At 40.8% G+C, this 16,446-nt stretch overlaps 1 protein-coding gene across 6 annotated transcripts in view; it reads right to left on the bottom strand.

Moving 5' to 3' along the window:
- The window catches only part of arhgap12b (Rho GTPase activating protein 12b), a 75,397-nt gene that overhangs the window by 45,549 nt on the left and 13,402 nt on the right, over window positions 1-16,446 (bottom strand). The window lies entirely within an intron of this gene.

Here is a 16,446-nt window from a genome sequence, read left to right as displayed (position 1 = left end):
AGACAACACAGGATCTTATCCAGGTTTAACTAATCAACATACTCTAGTCACCAGAACATGGTCCCCGAAACCATTTTCTAATTCACCTTAAAAAATAAAGTGATTCCCACTGAGAATTGTTTTTGTACTTTTTAACAAAAGCTGTCTTTTTAATGATGGTGTTGGATTATGACAGATTAGGGTCCCTGCAATAGTAGCATTTACAGATCAGTGAGCCATCAGTGCTTTAAGAGCAGGAAAGAAGAAGCATGAGCAAGGAGGTTAAAGAGTAGAGAGGAAGGAGGGAGTTAATGGACGGAGTGGGTTGTTTTGGGGACCAGCAGACAGTAACAGCACATCTGGGCTGAGAGAGACTGACAGCGGGCCTCCCACAGAGGGGACGCCTGCATTCATGGCCCATCTACAATGAGGAAATGGAATTACCTTAGCAGAGAGAGAGAACCAAAAGCACAGTGGGTGGTTTGGACAACTCACTCTGTTCCTCCGCCTCAGGCACGGCACAGGAGGAGACTTCGAGGAACAACAAAACTGCATATTTACGACAACACAAATTTATGTCCTGGCAGTGAAAAAATTACCCAACAGTCAGCCATATGGGGAGTACACAAAATATTGCTGATGGAGGCCTAACAGAACTAATAAGGAGGATGGGATGCAGTTGATACAGTGTATGCAATAATTACATAACTGTTAGAAAGACAGAGGCATCAGACAGTGAGGTCAGTGTGTTTTAGGATCAATGTCTACATCCCAATAAATAATCCCCACTGATTGTTTCAGCCCAAGCAACTGCAAATCAATGTAAAAACCCAATGATACATCACCGTGGGGAGACTGTTAGCATTTTGTGAACATCATTATCCTGGTGGTCCAAACACAAAGTAATCCCTTTTCAATTTCTCTATAGAAAGGGTGTAAAAAATATATAGACACACTACCATTTTTTATTAATTGTTTACATGCAAAGAATTGTGGCAGTGGTTCATTTTGTGTTGTGTTTGAACCCCCAACAATTAGACTGTTAGATTAGCATTGACGTTTTTTTCCTAAAATTAGGTTGTTGCTTTTGCGGTGAATAATTAGGTTGTTGTTCATCGCAATATAGTATATTCACAGTATTCTAATACCTTGTCGGAAGATTTTTGCCAATACACAGCCCTTGTTTATCAATAGTGGTGGGGTTCAACAGAGGCTCCACAATACTATATTATCCAAAACTTAAGTTACAATACAATATTATTGTAATTTTAAACGTATTGTGTTATGCAGAGTATTGCAGTTACATGCTATATTGCAATATATTGTAGTATTAATTACCTTTTTTCAACTGCCAAATGCAACTTTGTTCATCTCACTTTTATCATTTTATTGCAGCAAAATGCATCTAGTGGACTGAAAAAAACAATTGATTTTATTATTCTAGAAGGCTACCAAAAGTTCAATTTTTCATATTTATAATAATAATAATCATTTATCTATGAAAAAAACCAAAAAAACAATACTTGGTGACTGTATCGTGACAAATATCTTTTCTATCAATCAATAAACAGATGTTTTCAATTCTAAAAATAATCTGACTAACTGATGATGTAAATAAATAGCAAACACAATAGCAAACATTTGCTGAACTTAATCGATTAGGCAAGCAAAGCACTCAAGGCTGTGTGTGTCTCTGCAATGTAATCAGGGATCATTTGTTATAGTCTGTGACCTCACTGCTGTTGAAACTGTCGATTCATTGACTGGTGGTCAATCCACATATAATGAATTGCTAATCATATTTTGGTCATGTATCAAGTCAATATCACAAATCACAATTTGCGTCAGAGGGCTTTGCAGCACAAGACATCCCTCTGTGCTTGGACCATCATAGCAGATAAGGAAAAACAATAACAAAAAAATTTAACTGCGAGAGGAAAAATGGTAGAAAACTCAGGAAGAGCAACCTACGAGGGATCCCTTCAGGATGGACATATAGGTTACTGGTTCTCACAATGTGACAATACACTGTTTTCTTTTGTTGGCTGTACGCATATATGGCTTTGGGCTCCTGTTAGTGGTGATGGGCACTTGTCATTGTAGATTCATGAATAATTATGACTAGAGCCTTGTGGTGACAGGATCAAGAAACATGGGAAAGTGGGCTACTGGGCTACACACAATTAAAAGGGCACATTTAAATCTCCAGCCCATCTACCCATGGCCCACATACCATGACTCAGGGTGTTGGTGTGTGTGCCTCCCTGTGTGTGTGTGCTGGGGGTGGACATGCAGTGACAGAACAGTGCATTGTGTCCTGTTCGTATGGGTCATGGGTCATTCGGCCCACTACCCAGAGACTGCCAAGCCAGCCCTCCCCTCACCGAGCCCCCCTCTCCCCAGTCCCTCTCTATATCCATCCAGAGAAAAGTTCCAGTAGCGGAGCAGCCACTGTAAAGCCATTGTTGTGTACTGTCCCTGTCAGAGAGAGGGCTGCCTTGTCATCTATACTGCCCAGTCACATGCTTGGGGTCTTTAGAAAAATGAACTGCATCATCAGCTGGCCACTGGTCTGCATGTCACGCTGAAAACATGACCACATACTGAACTCCAGACGGCCTGCCACCTCCTCTTTTACACGTCAACGTACTTGGTGATCTGACACCTACCTGGCGCAAGAAGCAAAATCCTCTGTGCAATTATTCAAATGTGCAATACTCTTCCAACCCTTGAATTCAGGCTGTATTCATCATGTGACACATACTGTATCTATTGTTATTCTTATGTATATATCTGTTGTTCATTGTAGCATTGCACACATATTTATATACATTTTTAACTTACTAGTATTGTAAATAGCATTTTAGCAGCACAGTTTTATATTTTACACATTTAACACACTCAGCACATTATCCATATTATAATTTAAATATTCAAATACTTTTCACGTACTACTGCTAATTGTCTATTACTGGATTTATTTACATTTGCATTTACTTTTATTCTTTACATATATTTCATTTTATGTTATTTTAACTGTTCACTATTACTGTATTTTTTTATTTTACATTTTATGTTTTTATATACTTGTGCAGGTACTTCTTTCTTATTGCTATAATTCTCTGTGTCGGCATCAGAGCAACTGTTACAAATCACAGTATTTTTGATTCTGATTCTGATCTCAGATTTGCCAGAATCTTACAGCCTACATTTGGAAATAAGAACTTAATGGCTTAAAAAATAAAATGCAAACATTGCTTGCTTCACTTTTTCAGGGGACATCAAATTGGGATAAATACCCACGCTGCACTGAAGTTACATCACAGAACCAACTGTCCCGTACAGCCTCACTTTCCCAGGCCCTACTATATCCAAGCTACCGGCCCTGTTCCCTTTCGTCCTCAGAGTGACCCATAAAAGGGTCTTGGTTGGGTAATTGATCGTCACAGAGCTGCTTCTGTGGAAAGCAATTCAATTTCCACTGGGCATGTCTTGCCACATTAGCGAGAATGGTGCTATTGTTTTGTTGAACCGGCAATGGCACGTAAAGGCAACTCTGTCCGCCAAATTGTCCACAGTCCATTAACAGAATGTGCACCGGGCAGGGTAGGAACTGAGGCCCTCAGTAACCTTGAGCCTGGAGGTGGTCCCCTCCTGCTGTGTGCTGCTGACAGGGTTCTGGAGGGACGGTGGGTTGGATGGGAGCAGCAAAACGGGTCAGTGGGTTTGCTTCAGGGTAACAAAAGGACACTGGATCAGGGCCCAGATCGGCCCAGAGATGGTTCAGAGGAGCTGGGAAGAGACCTGGACCCATTTCCTGGTCAGGACCGGAACTGGAAGTGCAGCCACTTCATGAGCTCAGGATTTTAAAATGTAAGTTTGGCAACGGCCAAAAGAAGAATTATTTCAGGCATCCGAAGAACTGAGAGTAAAATTTATTTTCTGCTTAAACAAGGTTAGGTTACTGACAGGTGTCCACATCCAATGTTTGGGCCAACTGTGTCAAACAATATCAGCTGTAAGGGTCTAAGGAAGGGAGGGGGGTTACTGGATTCTAATCCACAGCAACAGAAGCAAGGGTATCATCAAAGTATTAGCACTGTAACTGTTATTTACTGTTACATCATTGTAGTTGGGTTTTGTTTGGTTTATTTAATACATTTCATATGTGAATTTGTAATAGTGGCTTGTATATATCACTCTAAACTGTTAAGAGGAAAATCTATTGTTTAATTGCATGTTCAAATTTGCCTTTGCAATTGAAAAAAAAGATGTTATTTAACACATTTAATTTCAATTTGTGCAGTAGCAGGTAGCGCCTGAGTAAAGTAAGCAGGGGGCAGGACACGATGCCAAAAGCATGCTACAGACAGCCACTGGTTGTTTCATTTATGCAGACGGTTCGTAATTTCGTCATGAACAACAGTCCCAAGAGTCCCAAGAGGCTCTTTCATTTACTTCAATTTCACAGAAAAGTTCAGTGTCAGTTGTTGGTTCCTGAATCTCATCTTTCCAGTTAAGATATTCTCATTGCCCTCTTCATGTAAATGACCCTCCTTCTCTACCCTCGGATACTTGTAATCTTCCAGCTTTGCATGATGGAAACATTGACACAGCCGCTATCCTGCTGTGAATTCTCCAGAAAATGACCTGCTCTATTCACACATGGACATTAATTAATCGGACATTATAGAGAGTTTGTACTTAGGAGCTGGCAGGTTAAAGTCTGTTAAGGTCCTATCTAACTGATTTGGACTTCTATCTTCCAACATACAGCTCCTAGTGGTAATGTCTAGATTAGTTCAGGGTTGCAGTGCATGTGTGAAAGTGGCTCAAAATGACGAACATTGGGGAAATCAGAATTTACTATAAAGAAAAATAACTGGGATCAACTGCTTCTCCAACTTTACAACTCATATAAAATAATAACAAAATCAACTGCAAATTACAGATTTTACCGACAATAACCTTATCAATTATTAAGAAGTGGGAGAGCCTTTCATTGCTTATGTTTAGCTAATCTTTTCTAACGTAGAGTGTTTCTACTTTGATGGTCAATAAAAATGGTTCCCCTTTAATTCCCTTTTAATTACTGACATATTTTAAGGATCTGTGTGAAGTCGCTGTTTTCTCTTCATCATCATCCCAAACAAAGCATGCTTAACAACTCCAAAGCACCGAAACCCAACAGGCACTGGAGTGGCTGCCGTCTGATTTGAATATGTCACCATGGTTGCAAACACTCACTCATTTTAGATCAATAGGGGCTCAAGAGCCTGGGGATTGGCTGGCAGATCAACAACAAGCCTCTCCACTGGCCACCAGGAGGGGGTCCTGGCCCGGGCCACAGAGCAGCCACATAACCCCAAAACTCCAAGAAAGGCAGATTACCCGCCTTTCAATTAACACCAGGGGCTTCAGGCGAGAGACACAAGTAGGGAGATTGAATTTGTGAATCAGGCAACGAGGACGACATTGAAAGAAGCAACAAATACTCTCTCGACCCCCCCAAACATTCTTTGAGAATCAACAGCATGGCACACTTAATGCTGGATGGGAAGGGTTTGGAGCTCCGCCTCCACCTTCCCCAAAAACACAACCAATAACAAAGAGCAGATAAGCACATTGTTCAACAAGATGAGGAACGTTGGAGCATGTTGGTGTGGGATGAACAGGAGTTTGAGGGGGGACGGAGGGGTTTAACCCTGGAATGTACTGTACACAACCTCTTAATCCTGATATGTAAGAAGATTGCATTCTAGTGTGTGTGTGTGTGTGTGTGTGTGTGTGTGTGTGTGTGTGTGTGTGTGTGTGTGTGTGTGTGTGTAGAGGTGGGGGCGGTCTGTCCAGGCTCAGGCTGACCTGTAAGCCCCTCTGTCCCACAGTTGCTGGTGCATGAAGCTAACCCAGTGAAGCCTATAACACTTTTTAGATGATTATGGCACTCTGGCAACTCCCTCTTTATGCTTTATGCTTTAAGCCATACATGACAATATTCTAGTGGCGGTCATTTTATTGGAAAAACAAACAGCTACACAACATATATATGCACAAGCGTAAATGCCGAGGCACCCAAACAACAGACTCTCATACAGAAGTACAACAGAGGAAGTAAAATCAGCCGAACTCAGACGGCTGACCTTTGTCATGAAATGGTTTGCAGCACAGTCTGACTACACGTAATCATACATATTTATGCACTTACAACAAGGAACTGAAGTGCGAAGATGTAAACAAGTGCTAATGAGGTATGCACATCTGAGCAGATGGTAAGCAGGACTGAGGTCACATGAGTTCAACTATCTGGTGTCGCTTCACTATGGAAACATTTACAGAATGGATTTAACCTCCATCAGTGGTAAACAATCACCGTGTGGTCCCCAGCGGAGACAAAACAAAGAGAAACTGCAGGAGAAAGGAAAAAAGGCTTAGCCAATTACATTATAATCATGGTAAATTAATTAAATGTGCTTTATTAGTACTTTTTCTCATATTTATGTCGATTGAATTATTAAGTTTGTGTTTCTGTAAGAAGGTAATGTTAAAAACTGGTGTGTTAAATCAGAGACCAATCACATGCCTACCGAAACAATTTCAAGGATTTTCTGATTGTAACAGCTGTGGAATTGATACAATTCATGTCACAACATCAGTCCTTTGAGACACCACAAAGATATGTTTATCAAAAAGTGGAGCCCTAACATTGCTATGTTAATACACTGAAGTCATCCAATTCTTTTAATGAATTCCGCATCATACATGTATCTTTGTCTTCCCAACTCATCTCATCTCCTTGTGTGTAAACACACACACTCATATCAAAACACACATTCACAGATCTCTTTTTCTAATCCTTATTGCCAATCCACCCCTCTTTTTATGAATTATTATAAATATATTATATTCTTATTATTCATCCTTTTTTCTGCATCTGTTATACTGTAACCATTTTGATCAAGCTGGAGTGTTAGTGTATTATTTGCATGTATTTATTATTATATATATTTATTTATATTAACTTTATATTTTTAATTGATTTGATTGTTTTATATTTGTTATTTGTATGTTTATATTTATTATTTATATATTTTATGTATATTTTATATTTATATTAATATTTATACGTTTTATATTTTTTTATTTGTTTGATATATTTATTTTTTATATTTTTGCTAAATTATCTTAAAGGGATAAATAAATAAAGCTGAAGAAAAAAAGTAGAAAAAAATGTAAAATTGTAAATTTGATTGTATATATGACAGTTACCATTAAACTCTATACGATTTGCTTTTTTTAAAAACTGTTGTGTACAATATCTGAATTCATGTTTTGAAGAACTTGTGTGTTAATGCTTCTAAAGAAGGGGAAAGGGCAACTAAAGCATTATGTCAACAGGTGGCCAAGGCTGGACGCCAGCTCTGGCACTCACACTCCTAAACACACATTTGTTTTGCTTCCATTCAGGCTTGATAACGCTGACCTGACCAAGGTCCATCACAAATGAGAGGAAAACGGATAGTGAGCCTTAAAAAGCAATGCTGCAGTCAGAAATGTGAAACTGAGAGGCCTCCTGGAGAACAGTTCCCCATTTGCTAACAGCCATTTTTTAAATACAGTACGTATTTCTAAAGTTAAACCTATAGTATGCATTAGATTATCTTTCATACATTCATGACTGAAACTTTGTAATCCCTCTCTGACAGAATAATCAACAAGCTGTCAATCAACTGTACAAAGAAGTGATTGAAGCAGCCAATGGTGGTGCGGCTCCAACAGAGCATGACGGGAACACGGAGACATCCGTTACTGCTGGCATATCCATTTCATTAATGGACACGAGGACTGCCTCTCTGCCAATCAAAAACAAGGACACTGAGAGGCTTCTGGCCTTGGAAGTCTCTCCTGCGCACTAAAGAGAACACTGATCAGCCTCATAGTGTCTCTGCGAGCTATTTCTGGCCAGTTCTGAGGAAATGTACGGAGACATGCAGTGTATCCCCAAAAGGCAGAGCTCAGCTGGCACACTCCTGTGTTGATGCTGTGTTTAAAACTGGATTTGCTGTTTGAAATGACTGTTTGGGTTCAGAGCTGTAAAGCTGGCAGAAGGATCCAGAGTGATCCACAGTGGTATAGAGTGCACTCTCTCTGTATCCCCTTTGTTTTTCACTGTAGTATCTCTGTTCAGTGACAGCTGCTAGTGGAAAGTTCTGAGGACAAAAACAGAGTTCTGGAAAGTCAATTCAGCGGTAAAGTCACAGGGCTGTTACAGGACTGTAGGAGCAGCACATGATCCTCCTACTACGTGCAAATGACGTAGGAAACCCAAACTTATGACAAAATACAGAAATAGATCAAAGACTACTCATAGAAGATTGATAATCGGAGCAGGGAAATGTCAAACAGAATGCAAGGGTTAAACACACATCATATACCTTGACACAACTGCTACAGCTTATACATGATGGTGACAGACCAATCTTAATCTCGCTTTCACAGTTAATGACCTCTGGCAAGAGAGCGGCTAGCGGAATATTTTCAGCGCCGATCGATTCCCAGCTCATTCTTTGTCTCTTTGGCAGCCACGCTGAGCAAATAACGATAGCGATGGCACATGACAGAGACGATATGTGCCCCCTTGACCCTCAAAGACACCCATGCTCCGATGCTTCCACCAGTTCTCGCACACACTGGCAACCAGCAGCAGCCGCACCTCTCCTGAGGACAGCAGTAAAATACCGGATGGCTCACAAATGTTGTTTTTGATCTGATGCAATGTTCTGTAGTGTTCCGATTAATTTTTTTTAAGTTGCAAAAACTTCACAAAAGTGAAAAAAGTAAATCAATTAAAGTAAATTAAACTAAATTTTAAGTTAACTTAACAGTTAGATATTCAGTAAAAAAAATTAAGATTAATAATAACATCTTCTTACATTTTTCAAGGCAATGGGTTTTATAGATTTTATAAATAAAATCAACTTGTCAGATTTTGGAGAAAAAAAAGATTTAATACCCAATACATAATAAAACAAATGCAGTATGCCAAAAAAAAATACTACACTGGATTTTGCAGTGTGCAAACCAGCGTGCTTTACTGGTTATTGTTACCCACAATCCTCTGTACAGTGGCAGATCCGTCACATTTACAGGTGACAGAAGCTGCAGTGAGGGGTGACAGCGCATTCATGTGACTGATGACCAGCTGAATGGTAATATTAGGAGTATGAATCATTTCAGTGAACAAAACAATCAAAGATTAGCAACAACAAAAAAGGAGAAATGTGCATATAGGCTTATTTAATGCATAAAATGATAAAATCCATAACGTAAACAGTTACAACTTAAAAGTTTAACATTGCAAAAAGACATCAGCATTCTGCAGGCTGACTTTAGTCCTTGCTGAATTTGGTGAACAGTGATTTGTTTTATCTCCATGGTAACGGATGTATGAGAAAGAGGGTCAAAAGTAAGAGTACAGCGTTATGAAGAAGTAGTATGTCCCGTTTTTGTGCATACTGCATGCAACAGTACACACCTTTCAAGGGCAGCCGCAGTACCTTCTAAAAGTAAAAAAAAGAGAAAGTATTCGATTTGGAATGCACCCTGAGATTCCAGAGCCCCTGACCGTCTAAGCAGAGGACGAGATCAGACGCCATATAAAAGAGATGGTAAATTATTGTTACTGCTATGTTAATGCCATTGTTATTGTTTATACAGCACTGCCAACGTACTGTATATGTTATATGTCACACAAAAGGACGACAGTGTTGTGTTAAATTCCCATCACGCCTCTTTTGCTTCCATGATGCCAGCATGTGATCAAAAACTATCATCATACACTGGAATGTGATGCTGCCGTAGTCGTTGATTCTGTGTAAAAACGCAAACGAGACATAAAGAAAGGACTTTGTAGCAGCCTGAAAGCACAATATCTGTATAATAAGGGCTTATGATACTATTTGATTTCTTCAGTCAGGAGACTCGTTTCATAGAGAGCAAGCTGCACAGGATCCTCTCTGATGTCACACACATCAACATCCTTCATCACATCACTCAGCTCTGTACTTTGGATAGAAAAAAGACAACAGTTCTGGCATAAACAACTGTGTGGTTTTCTGCAAATTTTAGCCGAAACACCAGTGTGGGTGAAAATAAGGAGGGGGAAATAAACACAAAGCCCAGCACTGTGGGGAGCGACGGCACACCACTTTAGCGCTCTGCTGACTCTGGTCCCTGAGGTGGATTCAGAGGTAATAGGAGAAATCAGAAACAGGGCACACCACACACACAAAAAAAAACCACTGCAAAATGGAGCTGAGGCCAGAAACGCTTTTATACCCTGAAAGCGATATCTAAATGACTTTGCAGACATTGAGCTAATAGCCACATACATCTAACACAGACAGCTTTTGTAAGAGATACTGAAGGGAAATAGTTCCCCAGACCGTGATCGCTGTCCTCAGAGGGTTGAGTGTAAGCATAGCTAGACCTGTCCGCTCGACCAAAGCACGAGACCGCCGGGGGGGAAAATGACTAGCAGCTGTTTTAAAAGGCTCTGGACAGCATCAGTTATGTAACCGCGCACTGAGAGCCCGGTGCATGGAGCAGCATCACTTGTATGCAAACACAGACCTCTGTGGATAACACAGCGGGGGGCGGTCAAGTTACTTGCTAAATAAATCCCACACAAAAACGCCCACACGTGCCCATATCAAACACATAACAGTGCACACAGCAGTTGGTGCTGTCAGTCTAAATGTTCTGAGTGGAAATGTCACAGAAGGAAGGGGCTCTGATGAGTAATTAAACACATCGGAAGCAAAACTGTCCCGGACAAGCAGGGCAGGGAGAGATGCAGGGAGGGCGCTGGCTGGGAGACAGAGAAGGGAGGGAAGCAAAAAGCAGGCCAGCGAGAGGTTCTTACCTTCTCTGGGTACATGCTGTCCCAGTGCAGCCAGCTACAGTAGTGAGGCAGGCCCACAGAGAGGTGCCGTGAACGACAGGGGAGGGACTGAATGAAGCACAGTGAGCAGTGGAGTGAGGAGAAGAAGAGGGGGAGAGTGAGCAAATTAAATAGGTGATGTACCCCCGTCATCCGCTCTGTGAGTAAACGCCACGCTGCATCACGGGCTGACAAGGCAGAGCAGCGTTATGGACAGCGGAGCGGAGAGAAGTACAGAGAGAGAGAGGGGGGAAGCTTTGAATCACAAAGTCTTTCCACTGTCAGCTGTGCTCTTTTAGTTACATGCACACTCTTGTAGTTTGGTATACTGTAGATCAGACAGTCAGTGTTTAAGTTTTTACCTTTATAGAGCTGTAAAGGAGCCAAACAAGTCTTGTGAGAGGCTTTTCCACCTTAATTGTGTTTGTTTTCTAGAAAAATGTGTATTTTGGTGGAGATCTGTCAGTACGTTTACATGATGTTAGAAAAAGTGGAATTATTGTGTTAGTAAGACTAAAACAAGACTTTTAAAACACATGTTAAAATGTCAGTCCGACGAAGACTTAAGTTGAATTTCTCGAAGTCGGACTAACACACCTAAATTATGTGGTTGGAGGTCGTAATTGGGCTATAATTGTAGCTCGACTTATCTGTGCATGCTGCAGTGACTACTTGCAGATATCTGGCCTGATTACCAAACTGAACTGCCCTTTAATTTCACTTCCTTCATTCAGCCTGATATTGTGTTCATGTTATCTTCATATATAATGGTACAACAATTAATATGATTACTTTTTCTACTTTGTGCTCTCCTGTTCTCTCAATTCTATCATGTGTCAGTGTCATCAAGACAGTTTGCAATTGGTAAATAGTGCAGGTTTATTGAAGTTCCAAGCAGACTATGTAACTTTAGTGGCAGCTGGTTTTGATCAGAGATTTGAGTGACCGTTATCTTGACCACAAATTTTTCCTTGGTCACCCAAACTGGATAAAATCTTGTGCTTCTCATGTCATCCAAAGGTAGCATCTGATATTTTGGCCTCAAGCTGGCAGTCCGTGGCCTCTCAGTGGTGAAATCAGCTGCTGCTAAAATCTGAGTGATATTTGGACCTGTAAATGCACTTTAACAGCCCAGGATACACATATGACCATGCCCACTTTTCAATATAAGGTTTAAACATGTATATGGAAATAACACTAATTGGATTATACTGACAAAAAGTAAAAAATATGTCCCCTGCACCCCTTAAAATTAGACAATCCCACTAAGTTGTTAGGAAAATTACTTCATCCTTTGATGTTGGGTTGCAGGAAAAAATCCTGACAATAAGCATTATTGTTGGACCCTGCAGTCATGTGGAAGAGGCTCTTTAAAATGCAAAGTCATCCATAAAACTGAGGAATTCGACACTAACAACTAAATTTGGAGCAGAGCAACATAAAGCTCGGATGAGAGGCTCTTTATTTTACACGAGGGTGGCATGTTTTATAACTGTATTGAGGCATTTTCTTTGATAAAAACAGTTTATCATTGTGATGTGTGAATGATGGACTTTTTCTTTGCAAGAATTTAAGGCCTTTTGACTGTCCTTGTGGTCTCTCAGCGAGAGTCAGAAGCTGCTTTTACACTTCCTGTTCAAGGTGGGAATATCGCACCGTTCTGCCGCCTAGCCCTTCATATATAATGTACAACCGTGGAAAGGGCGACAGAGTGATCTCGCCTCTGATCCAGGACAGCAGGTTGAAACAGCGCCAAATGTAAATCGGAAAGCTGGAAACACGTGACCATGGATGGGGCGGGTGTGATCTGATGACGTGTTGTGTGTGCGACCAGCAGGAGATTTAAAAATCAGCAGTTAACGACTGATTCAAAGAAGAGCAGCAGCCATAAATGTCCATAAATTCCCTCCTTGTTAAACTGAAAAGTGCAGCGCCTGCAGTAGATGCCTTGTTACAAATATTCAGAGGTACACAACTAAGCGCTACAACAACCTCCATATTCTTTGTGCTCAATGCAAAAGCGTTAATTATTTCATTTTCTAGCCCACGAAGCTGGTGCTAGGGACACCATGGCAAGTATAAAGCAAGAAATCTCCACCAACTGATCCGCTAATCACAGTAAATCCATTGAAAAGAACTGCTCCAATATGTCCTGAATGAATGCCCCTAAACAGAAATAACTGGCAGACGAAAGGTTCATCTCATGTTAGACAATCATGTCATCCACCACTAATATGCCTTTCATTAGCTTCATTTGGAAAGGAGCAGTCATAGCAGGGAGGAGGGGATTTAATCAGCAGTGACAGTGTGCAATGTGACCTGCCTGATGCAGCATTAAGTAGCTGCTACCTCAGCTCCGACAGTTTCACCGGCAGGGGAGTATCAAATGATGATCTGTTTCAACTGTGTGCCAGGAATAAAATTCAGAGGTACACACTGAATATTTTATCACATTTTGTTGGCATCACTGGCTGCTTCATTCTAAACTAACTGGTCTTAGAAACTGACGCCTTACACCTCAAAATAAAGAGAAAAATCGAATGTAAGATTTTCATCTGGTTCAGCTTCAGCCATGCTTCATGGAAAGTATTAAAGGTGAAACAGGGTTCCTTCAGTTTAAGTTAAGTAATATTTGAGGCTTTTTAAAGGCTTTTTTAAATGCCACTTGACCTTACGTTTAAGTCTCAATTTCTAAACATTTCCAAAATTTGAAGGACAGTTTTATTTTTCCCAACTGTTTATTGTAACATTAAACATGCTGTTATTGTCCAGTGAAAAAGCTGGTCATATATAACCACCATAAACTTATGTCTGGTTAACCATCAGGGGGAAGAAATATCTTACATTTCTAGTCAGTTTTCTTGCTGATTTTGTGTTTCTCACTCTGCATGTGAGATTTAACAGCTGCGTGACAAGTTTAAGAAGATGAAATTATTAAACTACTTAACCAAAATAGATGTTACCAATTATTTTGAGATTTTACAATGTAACATCAGCTGAAGAAAATCTCTCCACACCTGAATGTGTGCCAGGTATGTCAAACTCAAATACCAAACTCTTTTTTTAACTATCCTGGAGTAAGCAATCACTGTATACATTTTTTTTTGTTTTTTAAGATTGCTGTAGGATTTTTCATTTGATTTAATTACATTTTTAAAAAGCATTATAAAATATTTTTCTAAAAATGTCTTAGAGGTGTTTCACAAATGTTTTCCACTTTGTTGTGTTGTCACCCTTTTTGTTGACTGCATGGATGCTGAATGATATGTTTCACGCTCATTCTATTTGCTCCGTTTGTTCAAATGCTTGTGATAATTTGAGGTTGTGATCTATGGAAAAATGTTTTAACCCTATTGTTCCACTGATGATGCAAAGCAGTTTGAGGTGATCACCAGTCTCAGCAGTGGATTCTTAAAAATTTAAGGTAGTCTCTGTTTGTTCAGAATGTTCTGATGTTGCCATCATACTGGATGAAGGTCTGCTAGACCGAAATGTCGTTTTTTTCACTCAATAAATATGTCGGCAGTCAGCTGGACAGTGTGTGGGAGTTTCTCTTGTCTTTATAATGTAACATCATAAAAAGAGTGATTCATAAAATCCTACCTCTAATGTGTGAGAATTTTAAGACTTTTGTAAGATTCATTTAAGACATGTTAATATGAATTAAGGCCTAATTTTAAGATAGATTAGATCAATGCCTTGTAGGACTTTTTAAGGATGCGCGGGAACCGTTAAACCCTGCACCTTCAACACGATTCTCAGTAACCCCGAGCCTGATTTGTCAACATCAGCTGTGGTTGACTTGAAGGCTCAGCCCCTGGGGGCTTGTGGGTTTAATCCTCTTGTTGTGTCACCGAGGCGCAGATCAGGATGGATGTGGGGAGGACAAAAAAAAAAAACAAACGGTGGTCACAGGTTGGACCAGGAGCTGAGTTTCCTCGCTGTTGTCCTTCACTGAGACCACATCTGACAGCATGATTCGGAGGAAAGGTTGAAGGCAGAGACAGGTGAGCGAGGGGGATACGAGGCTGACAGCAGAGGAGTAAGCAACAGAGATGGGAGCGAGCGGGAAAAGTAGAAGAGAAACTAAAAGGCCCAGACAGAGGAAAGGGAAGAGAAGTAGAAAGAACGCTGGCGGGCAGATAAGCAGCGAGGGGCAGAATCTCACATGAACACAGCGGATGCACAATTTAGTTTAATATTAAATTACTTAAAGGTCCAGTGCTTTTTTTCGCTTTTTGAGGGGGAAGCAGACCTTCATGCTTGCCTGTTGCCTCACTGTATGCGAGTGTGTGTGTAGGCACTGAGGCAGGAATGTCAAGTATGCACTGGAAAACAAGCAGGGGCCTCCTTTTCAGCCGCTCTGCGAGTAAGACTCTCGACGTAGCTCCAGATTACGGGGCACAACGGACAGGAGATGGCTGCACTTTATACAGCACTGCTTCATATTTGGAGGTATTTACAATGTTATTATGTAATGGCAGCTTCTTGCCGTTACTTCAAAAGATTTCGGCTTATTTGGCATTGGCTGTAAAGAGCGCTTTGCAGCAAATTTTAGACTCTGCAGGCAAAGAATCCATTTAGCACAACATGTAATTAGCAGGTTATTGTGGTGCTGGGATGTTTAGGAGCAGGTCGTTCTGTACAGTAAACTTGAGAGCTTCCCAAGACCCTTAAGTGCAAGAGAAAGGCTCTCTCAGCAGCCACATGAACAATACACACATTCTGCTTCACGTGGGAGACAACTTATGTCACTGGACAATAATGATCCAATTCAGTGCACCAAAATAACGGCGGTACATTGGTCAAACGTTTCTAAGAGTGAATACACTATGAAAGTGGCCTTAGGTAAGGCTGGGTGATGAAACAATAATGATGATTAACAATATAATTTTCCTTGATAGAGGTATAAAAAATGTTCAATAGATCGTCCATATAAACCACCCCCACCTGGCAGTCTGTTACAATGCACTGCTCAGCCGCTGGTATACTTAGTCTTTGCTCTGTTGCACAAGTCAGTAAACATACAACTTAGCAGAGGCCAAAGAGTGCATGCTGAAAAATACAATGAACAGTCCATCCACATTCAAGAATATCTCACTCAAACATTCAGGACATCCAGTTTTCATGCTCTCCTCCATCTTTAATGGTGGCCTTGTAATGTTGCTGTTTCAAGTCATTCATCTGGCCGTGGCAGCCATCCGGAGGTTTACGGCTCACAGACTGAAACTAATCTCCACATTCACCCAAACATGAAAACATATCTGTCTGGCCTCGTGTCCCCAGGTCTCTGCCATCCCACAGGGGCTACAGCGGCTCTGTTAGGGCCCAAGGCTCTAGCACTTTGTCCCTGTCTTGCTACGCCCACAGCCCCCTTCCTCCTCCTCCTCCTTCAGGCAGCACCAGCTACCAGGAGACCACACAGCAGGTTGAAGGCACACACACTCAGCTGTTTCCTTTTGTTTCTAAACCCTTTGAGAATCCGTGCGGATACATTTACAAGGCATGTCACTGTGACTGTCCTTAAA

Source organism: Plectropomus leopardus, chromosome 21 (genome assembly GCF_026936395.1).
Source record: "Plectropomus leopardus strain MGB_pleo_1.0 chromosome 21, ASM2693639v1, whole genome shotgun sequence".
Taxonomy (NCBI): Eukaryota; Metazoa; Chordata; class Actinopteri; order Perciformes; family Serranidae; genus Plectropomus; species Plectropomus leopardus.
This window is presented reverse-complemented; position numbering and strand designations above follow the sequence as displayed.